Source organism: Megascapheus bottae, chromosome 12, assembly GCF_031878675.1.
Source record: "Megascapheus bottae isolate mThoBot1 chromosome 12, mThoBot2.hap1, whole genome shotgun sequence".
Lineage (NCBI taxonomy): Eukaryota > Metazoa > Chordata > Mammalia > Rodentia > Geomyidae > Megascapheus > Megascapheus bottae.
In genome coordinates, this window is record NC_143520.1 from 30935523 (window position 1) to 30951944 (window position 16422).

The 16422-nt window shown below is 35.4% G+C and overlaps 1 long non-coding RNA gene across 2 annotated transcripts in view; it reads left to right on the forward strand.

Moving 5' to 3' along the window:
* The window catches only part of LOC150056399 (uncharacterized), a 47493-nt gene extending 34267 nt beyond the window's left edge, over window positions 1–13226 (forward strand). The window contains exons 1-3 of one of the 2 annotated variants that reach the window (XR_016537318.1): window positions 8048–8083; window positions 12996–13068; window positions 13159–13226. This is a non-coding gene — a long non-coding RNA (uncharacterized LOC150056399). Of the gene's footprint in view, window positions 1–8047; window positions 8084–12995; window positions 13069–13158 lie in introns of those variants that run through there. The other variant, XR_016537319.1, reaches the window with a different exon arrangement.
* Window positions 13227–16422: the final 3196 nt, after the last annotated feature.

Sequence of the window (16422 nt, forward strand, 5' to 3'; positions counted from 1 at the left end):
GTTCTGAAATACCAAACTTGCCTCTCAGCTGCCTGGCTCCAGAGAAGCCCAAGAGGGTAATAAAACCTGAATTATTCAATACAATTAGTATGAGCATTGCGCTGGAACTCACATTTCAGCTCAAGCTGTTAAGTGAGAATATAAACTAATAGTGGAATATGAATTCATAGCCCTGTGAAAATTGTTTATTTTTTGTTGGTTCTTCCTCCCCCACCTTCCTGCTCCATATTCCCTTTCCTTTCTATGCCTCCAACTGTGTAGGGGCACTGTGGAGAAGAGGGGAAATAGAAGGGAGAGACTGTAGCTATTTAAAACTTTTCTTCTAAAAGAGAGATTTTTTTTTTCCTTTGAGAGCAGGGAAATCACAATACATAAAAACAGGATTAATATCCTTAAACTAATATACAATGCTGGTTAAAAATTTTGTTTCTTTTGTGTTGATGAAGAAATTGAAAATTGTATCCAGCATGCCTTTGTCACCACAGCAGCTTTGGGACAGTTTGTTTGCAATTTATTTTTCCTTTTTAATTATATATATGTATATATATATATATATAAATGGGGTTTCCTTATCTGTATCTAGAAACTATAATTGCACTTCTAAGAAATCTGGCTCATGAGTTTCTGGTAGAAAACAGTTAATCCAATATGCAAGGTTTGTTAGTAAGTGGATACTCTATCAACCTAAAATTGTCAATTGGGTCTCCTGCTCTGTTCATTTTTAACACATAACTCAGAAATAATGACCCTGTTTTCTTGAAGACACCAATCCAGGGTTATGTAATTCTTCTGATCATGTGTATTTTGTTTGGCTCAACATAGCCTCAATGTTGCATTTGAAATTTTGTTACATTCAATTCTCTAGCCGTTTGAGCTATTATAATTAAACATTAGGAGTTTACAGAAGATGTTGTTGAAATAAGTACTGTTAGAGGAGGATAGGCTTCTGTTAATGACATGCAAAGTGGATACAAATGGAGCTTGAGTTGAATATTCTCAGGTAAGGAGTAGGTTGATCTAAATTTTTATCTTAGCATTATGCAGCTTTCATTAATGACGTTTAAAAGTTATCTGCTATCTCTGTGTTGATACAAGAGCAATCTCATTGGTTACCTGCCACTTATTTGGAGCCTTTGAAATGTAAAGCATGTCAGAAAGTTATTTCATTTTATGTAAGTAACTCTCAGAATGTAAGTTAGCCAAATTGGCAAAGCAGCAGGTACCTCAGACCAGGGCTGGCAAACTCTTTCTGCAAAGAGCCAGATAGTAAATACTAAAGTTTTTCCCAATCACATATGGTCTCTGTCACATATTTTTTTCACAAGACTTTAAAAAAATATAGAAACCCTTCTTAGCTTGCTATCTAGTAAATATATATATATATACATATACACATACATATGTATCAATGAACATATACACATAATTTAATATACACAGTTATACACAACTGTATGTTATGAGATCATAGGGAGAGTTTGGAACACATGGAGTCATTTTCCAGACTGTAAACCAGGCAAAAGTAATTGAACCCATATAACAGTGAAGATTCTTCTTTATTACAAATTGAATGACAACTACTTTGACTCCTTAAAATAATGAAAGACAAAATATAGTTCATAGATATTCAAAGTTATAAGCACATTTCTTCTATTTATGTGCAAGTAAATTGCTATATTGTGGGTATTCAAATTTGGGAAGAAGGGAACCCCTTCACTTGAGGTTACATGGTTGTTACATGACAGAGCTATCATCTGGTGAGGTAATCTTCCTGCCTGTGGAAGGCTGGCAATGGGGCTGCCTACATAAAGGGCATTGATCAGATAAGTAATGGTGCTTAGAATCCAAGTATGGGATCAGAATTACAAATATAGAAATAAATAAAACTAGAATGATCCTTGAGGTTTTCAATACATACACATCATAAATATGGATGTGTATATGCACACATTCATTATGCATGTGTATATGCATATATATGCAAATTGTGGTACACCTACTCACAGTAATAAATACCTTTCCAAGCTTTGTCTACTGTGAGGGGCTGGGGGCAGCAATGCATCAGCAATGAGCCAACATAGTCGCTAGACCATACCTTCTCAACACCATTCTTCGCCAAAAAATCTCCACGAATTCCTGAAAAAATTGATTTTAAAACTGTATTGACTAGACTATTATTGTTTGTTTCAGAGGGAAAAATGATCCAAGAATGATTGTGCCATGTATGGCACATAGAAAAGACCGAGAAACTGGCTTTAAAAGTCTCTCACTGGAAATCCAAGATAATTTCAGAAGGGCTGACCTGGGAGATTTTCTAAATCCACAGGCTTTATATGACAGTGTGAGAATAATGCTGTGGATGGAAAGTATCTTCATTTTCAAAGGTATTTGGATAACCTGGGAAGACATGTTTGGTAGTTCTAGCTAGTGCTTCTACTGATGCTGAACATTGTAGAAACAAACCTTGAGTCCACTCCTGCTCTCTCCCCCACACTGTGGCACACATAGATGTATAATATGTGCAACCCTGCCAAGCGCATCTTCCTCTCCATCCTGTATAGCTGGCTCTGTCTCTAGAGAGATGTACACGTGATAAGATATATTAAAGTCAGTTGAATACCAAGGTGTCCATGAAATAGGCTATTATAGGATTCTCTCTATTTCAACTACTAGGTATTTTGATATTCTAATATCCAAATTCTCATCACTCATGCAGAATTCTGTACTTGAAAATGAGTTATCCAGCCTCAACTAAACTCTAACAGACACTTAGCTTCAAAATATTGTTCTGTAGGGAGCAGGTCTTTAGCCAATGCTACCTGTATGTGATATTATATTCAAGATATCCCTATGCATCATTACTTTATTTTTGTTACTGTAGCATCCAGGTTCCTATTTGGCATTCCTTTGTAAATACATGCCTGATGAGTAAGTGGAGGTTCAATTTAGGCCTCAGTTTCTCCACTCTTCTTTTCTCACAGAAGGTCTCGATGTGATCAGTGAAGTCTTCTGCTATAAACTCAAGTTTTTGTTTATTCTTGGAGCACCCTTGCCTGAAACAGGACATAGCCCAATATCAACATCTTTATGAAACTCTGCATCTTGGAGTGAAGACCCCATGGTAGATGATAGATCTAATCCCCATTGTTTGGCTTTTTTTGCTGGTCCTCTAGTTCCTGCTGCTACCTCTTTGTGACTAAGTCCCAGAAGCACTCCATTTATGTGTAAATCCTCACTATTTCTTGCTTTTCTTTTTCATCCCTATGTTGGTTTTGTACAAAATCTTGGGTTTTTTACTGCCATGGCTCCTGTTCTTTACTTCTCTCTGGACATCAGGCTCATGATTTGAGCAAGGTAATGTTTTCTCTACCATTAGTTCCCATCTCCTCTCCATGTCCACCAGAAGATTCCTGAATTTTTGGTAATCTAGGTTAGTATTTAGGTTATTGTCATTTCTAGCAATATATTATTTTGTTTTAAATAACACATAAAGCCATGTGTTATTACATTTTTAATTGTAATTAATAGAAGGGTTATATTATATTTGCCAGATACAAGGTGCATTACTTCACAAACATTGATACCCTTTCTCATGTTTTTGTCTTCATTTCCTCCCACTCCCTCCCCTCATCTTATTTTCTCTCCTTCCCTATCCTATTTCAAATAAACAAATAATCATATATACAATATATCAGATAACAAGATAAGATACTGTAACAATATGAGATAAACAAGGGATAACATAAGATCTGGCAGTATATTTTATTTTATTTGTTTGCTGACCCTGGGGCTTGAACTCAGGGCTTGGATACTGTACATGAGTTCAAGGCTGCTCTACCACTTGAAATACAGAGCCAGTTCTGGTTTTCTCTGAATAGTTTTTTTTTTTTTTCCTTTTTTTTTTTTTTTTTTTTTTTTGTGCCAGTCCTGGGGTTGGGCTCAGGGCCTGAGCACTGCCCCTGGATTTTCTCAGGGCTAGGGCTCTACCACTTGAGCCACAGCACCACTTCTGGCTTTTTTCTATATATGTGGTACCAAGGAATTGAACCCGGTTGTTCGTGCATGCTAGGCAAGCATTCTACCACTAGGCCAAACTCCTGGCCCCGGCTCTTGAGTAGTTTTTTAGACATAAGAATCTCATGGAGGCCGGGAGTTTGGCCTAGTGGTAGAGTGCTTGCCTAGCATGCACGAAGACCCAGGTTTGGTTCCTTGGTACTACATTCTTAGAAAAAGCCGGAAGTGGTGCTGAGACTCAAGTGGTAGAGCTCTAGCCTTGAGAAAAATCCAAGGACAGTGCTCAGGCCCTGAGCTCAAGCCCAGGACTAGCAAAAAAAAAAAAAAAGAATCTCATGGACCTTCCTACCTGGGATGGCTTCTAAGTGTGATCCTAAGATGTCAGCCTCCTATGTAGCTAGGATTATAGGCATGAACCACCAGGACCCAGCACTGACACTGTATTTTAAAACATGACATTTTATCACATAAAGCATAAACAATTTAGAAGCACACTCTGATAAGGCCTTTTCATTGGTGATGGTGTCTATATCCTATGGGAATCCATATAGTACTGATCCCTAATCCACTGAGTTTGCCTTTGTTACCTTTCTTACTTGCCTGTCAACCCTTGAACTCCATCTTGTGTGAGTTTTCACAGTTGTTGGCAAATCAGTTCTCATAGTCCCTAGTCATATTCCTTGATTTTAATGTATTTTGTGACACGTATAATCTGTCAGCCAAGGATATGTACCCTAAATAATCATATACTTAGCAAGACACTAGTGGCTCATGCCTGAGATTATAGCTGCTCAGGAGGCTGAGATTTGAGAATCATGGTTCAAAGCCAGCTTGTGTAAGGAAATACATGAGACTTTCTAAGCAGAAAAAAGCTAGAAGTGGATCTACGAGTCAAGTGGCACAATGCCAGCTAACACAGAACCTACAAATTCAAGCTGCAGTACCAGCACACACATACAAAAGATTGCTCTTGTAATTGAGATGCAGATTATGGAAATTTCTAAAATGCTATTGTATATATAATCCTCTTGTAGCACTCTAAAATATAATAGCAGACTTCTGTAGTGAAAGACATATTTAATGCTGGACAAGTTATTTAGCCTCTCTAAGCATGGTTAGCATGCTATGAGGAAAATGTATAAATAAAATAGGGATGAACGAGGTTGCTAAGAATGGATGACAACAGCTATTTATCAAATGACACTGACATGAGACATGAGCCCTGTGATAAAGGCTTTACATGTATCATTTTGAATTTTTAGGACTAGATTACAACGTTTTATATCTTAATTTTATATAGAAAGAAATAGAAGCCCAATGTGGGTGGGGGCAACTCATCTTAGGTCATCACAATAAGTAGGATGGAAAGCTATAATTCAGCTACAAGGTCTGGCTGAGGCATAAGCTGTAGCACATTTCACTGTGTTCTGCTGGGCACTTCTGATGCGAGGGTTTTTCTCCAAAGAAACAAAGAGACACATTTCTCTGTGGCATTTCCTGTTTTTCTATTTCAAACATCTTTTAAGTTGCCAAAGTTGCCAGGATCAAAGATATAATTTATGTATTGAACTGCTGCAGGCTGGAAAGCAAAATGCATTTTATCATGTTCTATCCGTTAACTCATTCAGTCTGGTATTTAAGCAATTGGAGCGAAGTGGCAGTAGGCATATTATAATGAGAAGGAATGTTAAATATATTGGTGGGACAGAAGGATGTGTAACATAGCAATGATTAAAGTCCTACGTATCTTATCTTATGATATGGTAGACAGTTAATTCCTCAGTATCCTGGAGAAAGGAAGTGTCTGCTGCAGGTCTCTCTAAAGTAGTGATTTCTTACTATCAATAATGCTGGTTTGTAACAATCATGTATGTCAACCTCTCTTTTTACTTTTTTTGGATTCCTTGATAATATCTTTTATATTCATTATATTTTGTCTTCATTTTGGGGGGGGTGTCTTTTCACTAGAATGCTGGCCAGAATCGTGTCATATGGCAATCAATGTATATTGAGTTGCCCAATAAATAATCCTTGTGTGAATATGATAAATGTCCACAGATTGTCTCCCCATGTGCAGAGAAGGATGTCATTGGGCAGGATGATAACATGGATTTGTTTTCATTAACACATTTTTCAGCATAGACATGGGCTCAGGAATTTGATATGCTGGCACCTAACCCATACGGATAAGCAAAGAGAAAAGGAGGATTAGATGGGGCTGAGGAAATGGAGATGGAGAGGTTGCTGGCAGCTAGAGAGTCGAAGGTGTAGATACAAGGTTTGGGACAGTGCAGGTGGTTTCCTTTTTCAGTAAATGCATTCTCATAGGCATGAGGTCAATTTAGTCTGTTTCTGTAATATTCAATATTCAAAGTCACATGGGTGGTAGCTCCTAGATATTGATCAGCCCACCAAAGACTCAGTGTGTACCAATGTTCAGAGCAGACTGATAAGAAGTAGACAACATGCAGCTGGGCTCAATGGCTCATGGCTGTAATCTTTAGATACTCAGGAGACTGAGATCTGAGGATCGCAGTTCAAAGCCAGCCTAGGCCCTTAAACTCCAATTAATCAGTAGAAAACCGGAAGTGGAGCTGTGGCTTTAGGGATAGGGTGGTAGCATTGAGGTGAAAAGCCCAGGGACAATGCCCAGGTCCAGTAGTAGGTCAATAACCTTGAGCTGAAGAGCTCAGGGACAGCCCCCAGGTTGGTACATGGTGCCCATAGTAGCATAGCTTAGATTATATTTGACCCAGTGGCCTTTAAATCTTTTTTTTTTTATAGAATTTGGGTAACTAGGAAAATGCTCTTCATAATTCACTGAGGGGGAAAAAAGGATGATACAACCGTATGGGCCATATGAGACAAAAAGATTTTTTATTTTTATCTACAACTATATATTCACAGGAAGAGAACAGATTGGGTGGAAACATATGAAAATGTTATTAGTGATGATCTCCAGGTGGTAAAATCTCAGGTGATGTATAGTTTCATCTGCATGTTTTCCAACTCTCCTGTTAATGTGAATTACTTACAGAAAAGCAAATATTAAAAATAAGCTGAGAAAGATTCCACTTAATAAAATAAATCAGGTAAATGAGAACTGCTTGTATCTTTTCTCATATTCCAGCTTCTCGTTCATTAGAGAGTACTTTCTGAGTCTTCTTTCCTGGCTTTTGTCCTCTTGGTATCTAAAGATCTGTCTCTGCTCAGAGGTCTCACTTTTCACAACCGTTTTGTGTTGATGATGCTGCTCTTTTGTTTTTCTCTTTACTCAGCATTCACTTGAATGGATATGATCATTCTGGGCTTTCAGATGTTGGGTTCTAGGCAGGAAATTAGGGTAGAGATTGCAGTTACAAGATTTCCTCTTAATCTATGCTACGCCATGTGTCACACACCTTAAAATGGAAATCCCAAGGCAGCTCCCCAGGTTTCTACATGTATCGTGGGGGGAAGCGGCATTTGGGAAAATATAAGGAACCAAATACTGAAGCTGTTGGTGTATTTTAAGGTTGCAGTGGTTGCTTTAGAACCAAGGATATGCCTAGACTCCCTGATTTCCATGCAGCTGGGAAGACAAAAGCAGAGCAACTCGTCCCTCAAATGTTTCCTTCTGCCTTGCTCATCTTTAGCTTGGTTTCCTATCTACATCTCCCCTTTCAAGCTCCACAAGAAATTCCACTTTCCTTTCCAGTACAATAATGCAAACATGCTAGCTTTTATTCTCAGACAGGTAATTAATTAACATTTTTCTCTTTCTTTTTGTGCCAATTTACAGCTTGTACCCAAGGTCATTAGATGCTATCCCTGGGCTTTTTGCTCAATATTAGCTTTCTACCACTTGAACCACAGCTCCAGTTTCAATATCTTGTGGCTAATTGGAAGCGAGAATCTCATGGATTTTTTCTGCCTGGACTGGCTTTGAATTGTGATCCTCAGATCTCAGCCTTCTGAGTTGCTAGGGTTACAGATTTATAGGCATTGTCCAGCTCAAATCAGCCTTTAAAAAAATCTGAATGCTGATGTTAATGGCTGGTAATGCTAGATGCCTGAGATGTGTTTATGTGTATGTAGATAACCTTGGCACTTTATACAGTGGTATTCAGAGCATTAGTTCTAGTGGAGATTTAAAACACCAAGTGGTGCCATGAGAGAAAAAGAAATTTGAAAGCAAAAGGGATTTTATAGCCCCAAAGAAATTAAACTAGTGTTTAATTAACCTCAACATTTGACCCATTTTCTTTGGAGCCATCTTATTTTCAGAGAAAACCCCCTGGAACCACTAATATTTGCTTCTGAATTTTGTGTAATACTTTGCAGTTAAAGCTTAAATAAAAATGTTGTCAGTGTTAGGAAATGGAAAGACTTAGAAAAAAATCATATTAAGTGAAGTAAGGCAGACTCAAAGGAACTTAGCCTCAATGGTTTCCTTCATTTGTCATAATCAGTAGAAACATTGGGCTCTACTAGCAGAGATCTGCAATAGAGCAAAACCTTGATACATAAGGCCATATATATGAAGCTAATTGAAAGGACCTCCAGGATATTGAAACAAAAGCCATATAACGAATGATTGCTGTCCTTAATGTACTATGTTATCTCTCATCTCCTTTGCTGTCCCTTGGGTATCTCATATTGTTACAGTACCTCACTTTGTTATCTGATATATTGAATTTATTTGTATTTGATTATTTGAAATTTGATAGGGAAGGGGGGAAAACCAAGATGGGGTGGGAGGGGCGGTGGGGGGGAGGGTAAAGGGTACCAAGACATGTGAAAGGGTATCAATGTATGTGAATTAATGCACCTTCTATATGGCAAATATCATGTAACCCTTTTATTAATTACAATAAAAATATATAAAAAACAAAATAAACTAAAAGAGAAGGGAAAAAATGTTGTTAGTTCTTTCAGATCAGTTTTTAGTGTTGAATTTTGTGCAAATATTGTCTGATCTTTCTGATATGGTTTCGCTAGGGTGAGTGTTGTATACTTTATCCATCAAAAGCTACAGACACACAAATGGCAGTTGTAATATGGAATATGTAGTGATGTATCTTGGCAAGTTAATTTAGAATAGATATCAAATTGTCTGGATAGAAATAACTAAGAAACTCAGTAACAAACCATGATTATTTCTAAAATGTCAATTGAGATGGGCTGATTATAGTTTGTATTTAAGTGGTGCTTAACCTATACTATCTTTCGCTCTGTTTCCTCAGTGTGGACTTGCTCTGCTGAAATTAACATTTAGAGTCCTGATTAAATTTAGGGGGCTGAATGTTATTAAAAAGAGAAAATAGCATTCATTTTGTAAATTCCAATTATTCATACACTGTTTTTCCTTCTTTGTTCTTTGCCTTTACTTCAACTGAGTGCCTATACCATTTTCTTTGAATGAGTCTATAAAATTGTTTTTTAAGGTAATCTGAAGATACATGATAGGCAGAAGTCTAGTTTTGGCTATTTGTACTTAGTAGATATTCATGACTATGGTCTGAGGTGCTGGAAAGTTCCAAAACTACCAGTTTTTTTAAATAATTTTTTTCTTGTAATTAATAAAAGGGTTACATGATATTTTCCATATAGAAGGTGCATTAACTCACATACATTGATACCCTTTCACATGTCTTGGTACCTATCACCCTCCCCCCCCCACCACCCACCCCTCATCTTGGTTTTCCCCCCTTCCCTATCAAATTTCAAATAACCAAATACAAATAAATTCAATATATCAGATAACAAAGTGAGATACTGTAACAATATGAGTTTTAAGCTAAGAAAATCTTTCCATTTCTGTCTAGTCATATGAAAATTAAGTGCAATGAAATATCTTATGCATATTAATAGCTGTAATGTTCACAATGACATGCAAAGAGAAAAAGTGTTTTGACAAGTGTAAATTCGACTTATTTACATATTTATTTATCTATTTAGTTATTTTCATTTGAGACACAGGCTTGCAAGGTAGCCTACACTGACCTGGACCTCACTATATACCTCAGTTAGCTTTTGAGTCAGGATCTTCCTTCCTCAGCTTTACTGATTTCTAGGTTTACATGTCTGGGCCAACATGTTTTGCTCTAATACCCTGTTAGTAAAAGAAAGGTATTTCTTATGTTGTTTTATTGTTCGTATTTCTATTTTTAAAGTTTAGCATTTTAACTGATGGTGTTGGGTGGAATAGGGAAGAATGGTGAAAAGAGTAGTATTGATTAATTTGCATTGTATTTGTAAAGTGACACAGTGAATGGTAACCTCTTTGTACAACCATTAAAGATAATTATATTTGCACATTTTATAAGATAGGTATGTTGCAAAAGGTGCATATTTTCCTTCATTTTCATTGAGAACCTATTTAAATTATCTATATAACATACTAGGAAATATACAAATTGCAAGAAATATTCCCATTTATTATGCCTTCATTCATTGTAATGTTTTCATTTTAAATCTCAGGGCAATAATTACTTTTAGCAATCTGATTAAAATACATGCACTCTTATTTATAAAATGGTGAAGAGCTTAAATTATGGCTCATTAAAACTAAATAATACATTCTATGATTAGATAGCAGCTACTCTGTTTTGCCATATGGCTAGAAGACAACGGAACTTATACTTTGGGGAGCTAAATAAGTAAAACAAATTGTTCTGCTACTAGAAAAATGTCTATAAAAATATGGCCATTCTGCTACTATGAAAATCTTCAGCATGCATTCATAGCCAACAATTTAGACTTATTTTTTCTTTTATGGTATATTCAGTTGATACTGATCAGGTTAGGATATGATCTTCCTAAAGAAGACCTCATGTGCTACATAATCCCTGTTAAGTTTGTGAGGCCATATAAAACGAATGAATAAATAGACACATTATCATTTATAGAACAAGTTTGAGCCATTTAATACCACTAATATTAGAAGAATATATATTGGTATATATGATACTAATATCAAAAGGTATTGACAAGTTTAATTTTAGGGATCTCTTTGGCTAATACTTGCCCCTGCAACAAATCTGTCATTTTCTTCTGAGACCATACAATTATATGTAATTTTGAGGTCTCTGAATATGTGAGCTCATTTGTACAGACTGAAATGTTTGCTAAAAAATAAACAGCAAGCAAATCTGAAAGTAATTTGCAAAGTCAAAAAGTTACTCTCCTTCCAAGAATTCTTTCTGTCTCTAGTAAATACTCAACAAAATGTTTGTTGAAAGACCAGGTTAAGCTACAAAGTGAATTTCAGCACCTTATGGTCATCTCAAAATTACCCATATTCTGTCCTTCCTATCATCCTGTAGCTCCTCTTGTTAAATGAAGAGTTATATATGTTGCAAGAGACTACTTGATCATTGCAGAGACAAAATGTTCTGCTTTTCAGCACATTTTAATCCACAGCTGGTGCACAGATTGGCAGAGAGTATATGTTAGTTTTAGCTGTGAATTTTTTCAAGTTGAGGTTTCCTATATTTAGATCTCTGGAGTTTTAGGATTGCTGAAAGTAAATGTTTGAATGAGAAAAATATTGACTAGAGGAAAATACTGTTAATAGAGGTGTTGATTTTGACCAGCCTAAAATATGCTCATGTTGGATGAACATTTGTAATAGGAGAGATAAAAATTAAGGGCATTATCGGGAAAGCGCATTTATTCAATCATCATGCATTCAAAATAAACCATGGTGTTTCATTTCAGGTCTGACAAATACTGGATTCCTTTGAAGAATAAAAGAGCTTATACAGGTTTATTTTGGAAAATGAGATATTGCTTTTCAAATCAGAAAAACCAACATACACTATAATTCATATCATGAATATTTGTTTTCAAATTCCTAAAATTCTGAAAAAAATTACTACTGACTATTACTGTACTTTGCAAAACAGTTTTACATCCACAGAATAGAAAATAATGTTAGTATAATTTATTTCCTCTGGAACTGACTTGTAATTTTTATATTTAATTGTCCAGCCACTAAGCAGCAGGCAATGCACCAAGTTCTTTAGACATTTGAATTTATCTTTGGCTATTACTACTTGATAGGTTAGAAAGAAACATTATGCATTCTTATCATGATCATAATTTTTTTTCTGTTTTCTTAACTTTAGTTGTGAGTTTAACTACTGACAAACCATAATCTGAAAGGTCTTCCCCAGAGCTAACTTTTATTCAGTAATATATGTATTAAATATGGACTCAAAGTAACAGAAATCTTTTCTACACATAAACTACATGGTTCAAAAGTTACCATGTTTCAATGTAGTATGGAATATATGTTTCAAATAGGAATTATTATGTCATTACAGAGAATTCAATTAGCTTATTTGGGTGAACAAGCTAATTGAACATTAATAATAAATTATTTTGTGGCATTTATATCTTATCAGCAGATCAACAATGGTAATATATTCTAAGTTAACCTGCAGCAAGAGATCGCAACTGGAAAACTGTGTTCAAAGACAATGCTTATTATCTTCAAATTAAAAATATCTGAATCATGGTATTGGAAATATAAACACAACTACATAGACATAAAAACCTAGGACTCTATAGATATAATGTTTTATTACATAGATTCATATGTATCTATGACATACAAACCCTCAGCCTAATTTTAATTATGTTCTAAAATCTAAGTGCCAGTGCCAGTGATTGTATATAGAGATTCCCTTCTTGAACACTTGTTTGTTAAACATGTCATTTGAAATATGATGTAAAAATCAATGTTAATAATTTCTTTAATTAAAAAAGAAACAACAACAAAAATATCTGAACAATATGCATTCATATTAGGGAAATGATTATGTTATAGTGACAAGAGTTTTTTACAGTGAAAGAAAGAACAATGCAAAAATATAACAAACTATTCCTAAGCATGCATGACATAATGTTAACATTCACTAACAATTGTGTCAAAAGGGTTTTTGCACTGAAAATTATGCCTAATCACTGTTTTCTTTTTGTTTGTTTTATTCTAGTTCTGGGGTGGAACTCAAGTCTGGATATTTTTCCTGAACTGTTTTGGTCAAAATTACCAATATACTTCTTAAGGTATAACTCTGCTTTGTCTTTTGGTGGTTAATGGGAGATAAGAACCTCATTGCTTTTCCTGCAAAGGCTGACTTTAATTTCAATCCTCAGATCTCAGCCTCCTAAGTATCCAGAAATACAGGAATGAGCCACTGGCACCCAGCTGATGACCACTATGCCAACATTACTTAAGCTTCTAAGTTTTATGTAGTAGTCTATTCATTTTGTAGTTCATATTAAAGTGCATCTCTCAAATATAATGTAACCCTTCTATTAATTACAATAAAAAATAAAGTGCATCTCTTTATTTAGCACAGTGTTATATCAGTGTATGAGTGTGAGAAAACTCTATAATGCCAGGGAAAGAGTCACTAAAATGAATGAGAAGAGGTTGGGAATATGGCCTAATGGTAGAATGTTTGCCTTGTATGCACGAAGCCATTAGTTTGATTCCTTGGTACCACATCCACAGAAAAAGCCAGAGGTGGGGCTGTGGCTCAAATGGTAGAGGGATAACCTTGAGAAAGCCCAAGGGCAGTGCTCCGGCCCCAAGTTCAAGCCTCAGGACTGGCAAAAAGAACTAAAAAACAACTAGAATAAATGAGAGACAACAATGTACAGTGTCTACACTAGACAATAAGGATGGCTGCTTATACCAGCAGAATTGGAAAACTTCATAATTTATAGTCATTGGCTAAGCATACCTGGAAGAAAAGTCTTCACTCTTAAGTTCTATTGAAAGTAATTAATCCTATGACAAACATTGACTTGACATTGCCTAGACAAATTTAAAAAATAAGATCCAAGTGAAACAAGATAATTTTAAATAACTTTACTATGTCTCAAAACACGGTTCTTTTAGGGCCAAGAATGGTACCTGTCACTCTCACTTATTTGCTATCACTCTACCAGCTTAGCCATACTCCTAGCCACTCAATGATTTTAGGAATATCAAATACTAGTTCCTACTTATAAGTATACAAGGCACACAAACCTATGAAAGTATAAACCCCCAAATAAGCATATCATAATAAAACCAGAATTAATACAAATATTAGAGGAAGCAGATAATTTCATTAAACTGTTATTATAATTGCATTGTGTATGTTAGAAATGTGAACTACAGACAAAGAAGCAGGAAAGTGATCAAAGCAAACAGCTGTGAGTGGAAAATTACAACATTAGGGAAAACACACTGGATGAGGTTAGCAGGTGAATAGACATCATGGAGCAAAAGATTAGTGAACCTGAAATCACACTAATGAAAATGTTTTATCTTCAATGAAACACACAGGAGAAAGGGATTTGTAAAACAAGAACAAATATGTAAATGGAACATCAGTAAACAATTAGTAACATTATTGACCTATATGAATGCTTTTGAAGGAGCCATTGGAAACATCCAACTGGTTCATGATCATTTCTCTTTTAATCATAATGATACCTTTGCTTTCTTAAAGTTCCTTTCCTGTTCATAAATTCAACAGGTAACTACTTAGTGTGTTTTCCTCAACAAGGAATCATGAGGACATTTATACCTACTCACGTTCCAGTTTCTTATAATATAAATGTATTCAAGCCACTTAAGTGATTTCATTAGTATATTTTACTAAAACAGTATCTCTGCACCTACTGTATGATATGTTGTCAGTAAGGGCTGGTTCAAAACTCACCCATCTGCAAACACCGTATTAAGTTTAAAAAGTGCTTTATTTACATTTTTCTATAATTATATTCAGTGCTACCCGCTTCATGCTAACAGAGCATTCAAAGTGAATAGTGGAAAATGTCATTAAATATTTCTGAAGCTGATAAACCTATTCTAAACTTATTTCTAGAAAGAGGAACCCAAAATGATCCCTTTGTTTTTATTGTTTTTTTTTTATTTTTTCTAATTGGAATTTCATGTGTCTAACTAGACAAATGATTAAAATTTAAAAGCAAGATAATTATTTTGAGGATAATTTAGTCATCACAACTAGTATTTCGTCAACTAGTTGTGATGACTACACTATGGATTACTGGGATATCTTTCTGTGGTTCTTACATTTTGATCATTTTAAGTACAATGCAAAGCACTTCTACCCACACTCAAATACACAATACATATATGTGCGAGAGAGATTCATGCTAAAAAAATCTGAATGAGTTTTGCTTTAGAACTTTTGAGACACAAAAATAGTAACATTTTCACTGTATGTACAGTAAAAAAGCTGATACATTATGTGATTGAAAATGTGACTTTTATTTGCAACTTCATCTAAATTCTATCATTTGGGCTTTCACTGGTGGTTTTTGAGTGTTTCTTCCATATTCAAAGCTATTCCTCAGTGAACATGGTTATGTTCACTCCATCAGATTTGGCAGGCATTCTTGAGTCTACCCTTTGTGTTCTGAAACTTCCATTGTTGGTAGTTTCCTCTCTTACAAAACTCAACAATATTTTACCTAAGATACTTTTTTTTTTTGCCAGTCCTGGGCTTGGGCTCAGGGCCTGAGCACTGTCCTTGGACTTTCTCAAGGCTAGAACTCTACCACTTGAGCCTCAGCACCACTTCAGGCCTTTTTTTTTTTTTTTCTATGTATGTGGTGCTGAGGAATTGAACCCGGGTCTTTGTGCATGCTAGGCAAGCACTCTACCACTAGGCCAAACTCACGGCCCTCTTAGCATACTTTTAAGAAATTAGTTCTGTAAGGTAAATACTCTAAACACGATATCATCATTAGCTCCTATGTGCCAATTTTTTTTAGACTAGAAACTGCCAAAGACAGAGAGAAAGGAATGAAGGCAACAGGGAAGAGAATGAATGAGTGAGAAAAGAAATGTCCATAGAATCCTGAACATCAGATAGTTAATAGAAATAAAATAAGCATTAACAAAATATGATTCTTTGAATAAAAACAGTGGAGATGGAGACAATGATTTAACAATAAGAGACTTTATTAAAGGTTATGAAGGGTCAGGATTGGACCATCAAAGGACTTCAAGTAGGAAAAACTTCCCTTCTTCTTCTCAGTTCAAGTATGCATGGAGAACTAATAAGGGGGAAAAAACATAAAAAAGGGATAGTTATGTACTAATCTTGGATTTAGTCTGCATTTGAAAACTGTACCATGTATAATCTAGTTAAAATACTGTTATTTTGCATCTATCTCATTCTGTGTGAGTTACCAAGTATACTCTATCAAGTGTTAAATTAAAATTACAGCAGGTTTGATCCTGTCCATTTATTCTTGCATGTGATTTGTTTCCATCCTCTGTGAGTCTGAAAACATTGAGGGTATGGAATATTAACAACCTCGTTACTAGACAAGCTCTTTATTTGAATTTGTTAAAACTTCAGTATGTGAATCCTGTCTTGTTTATTTACTCTT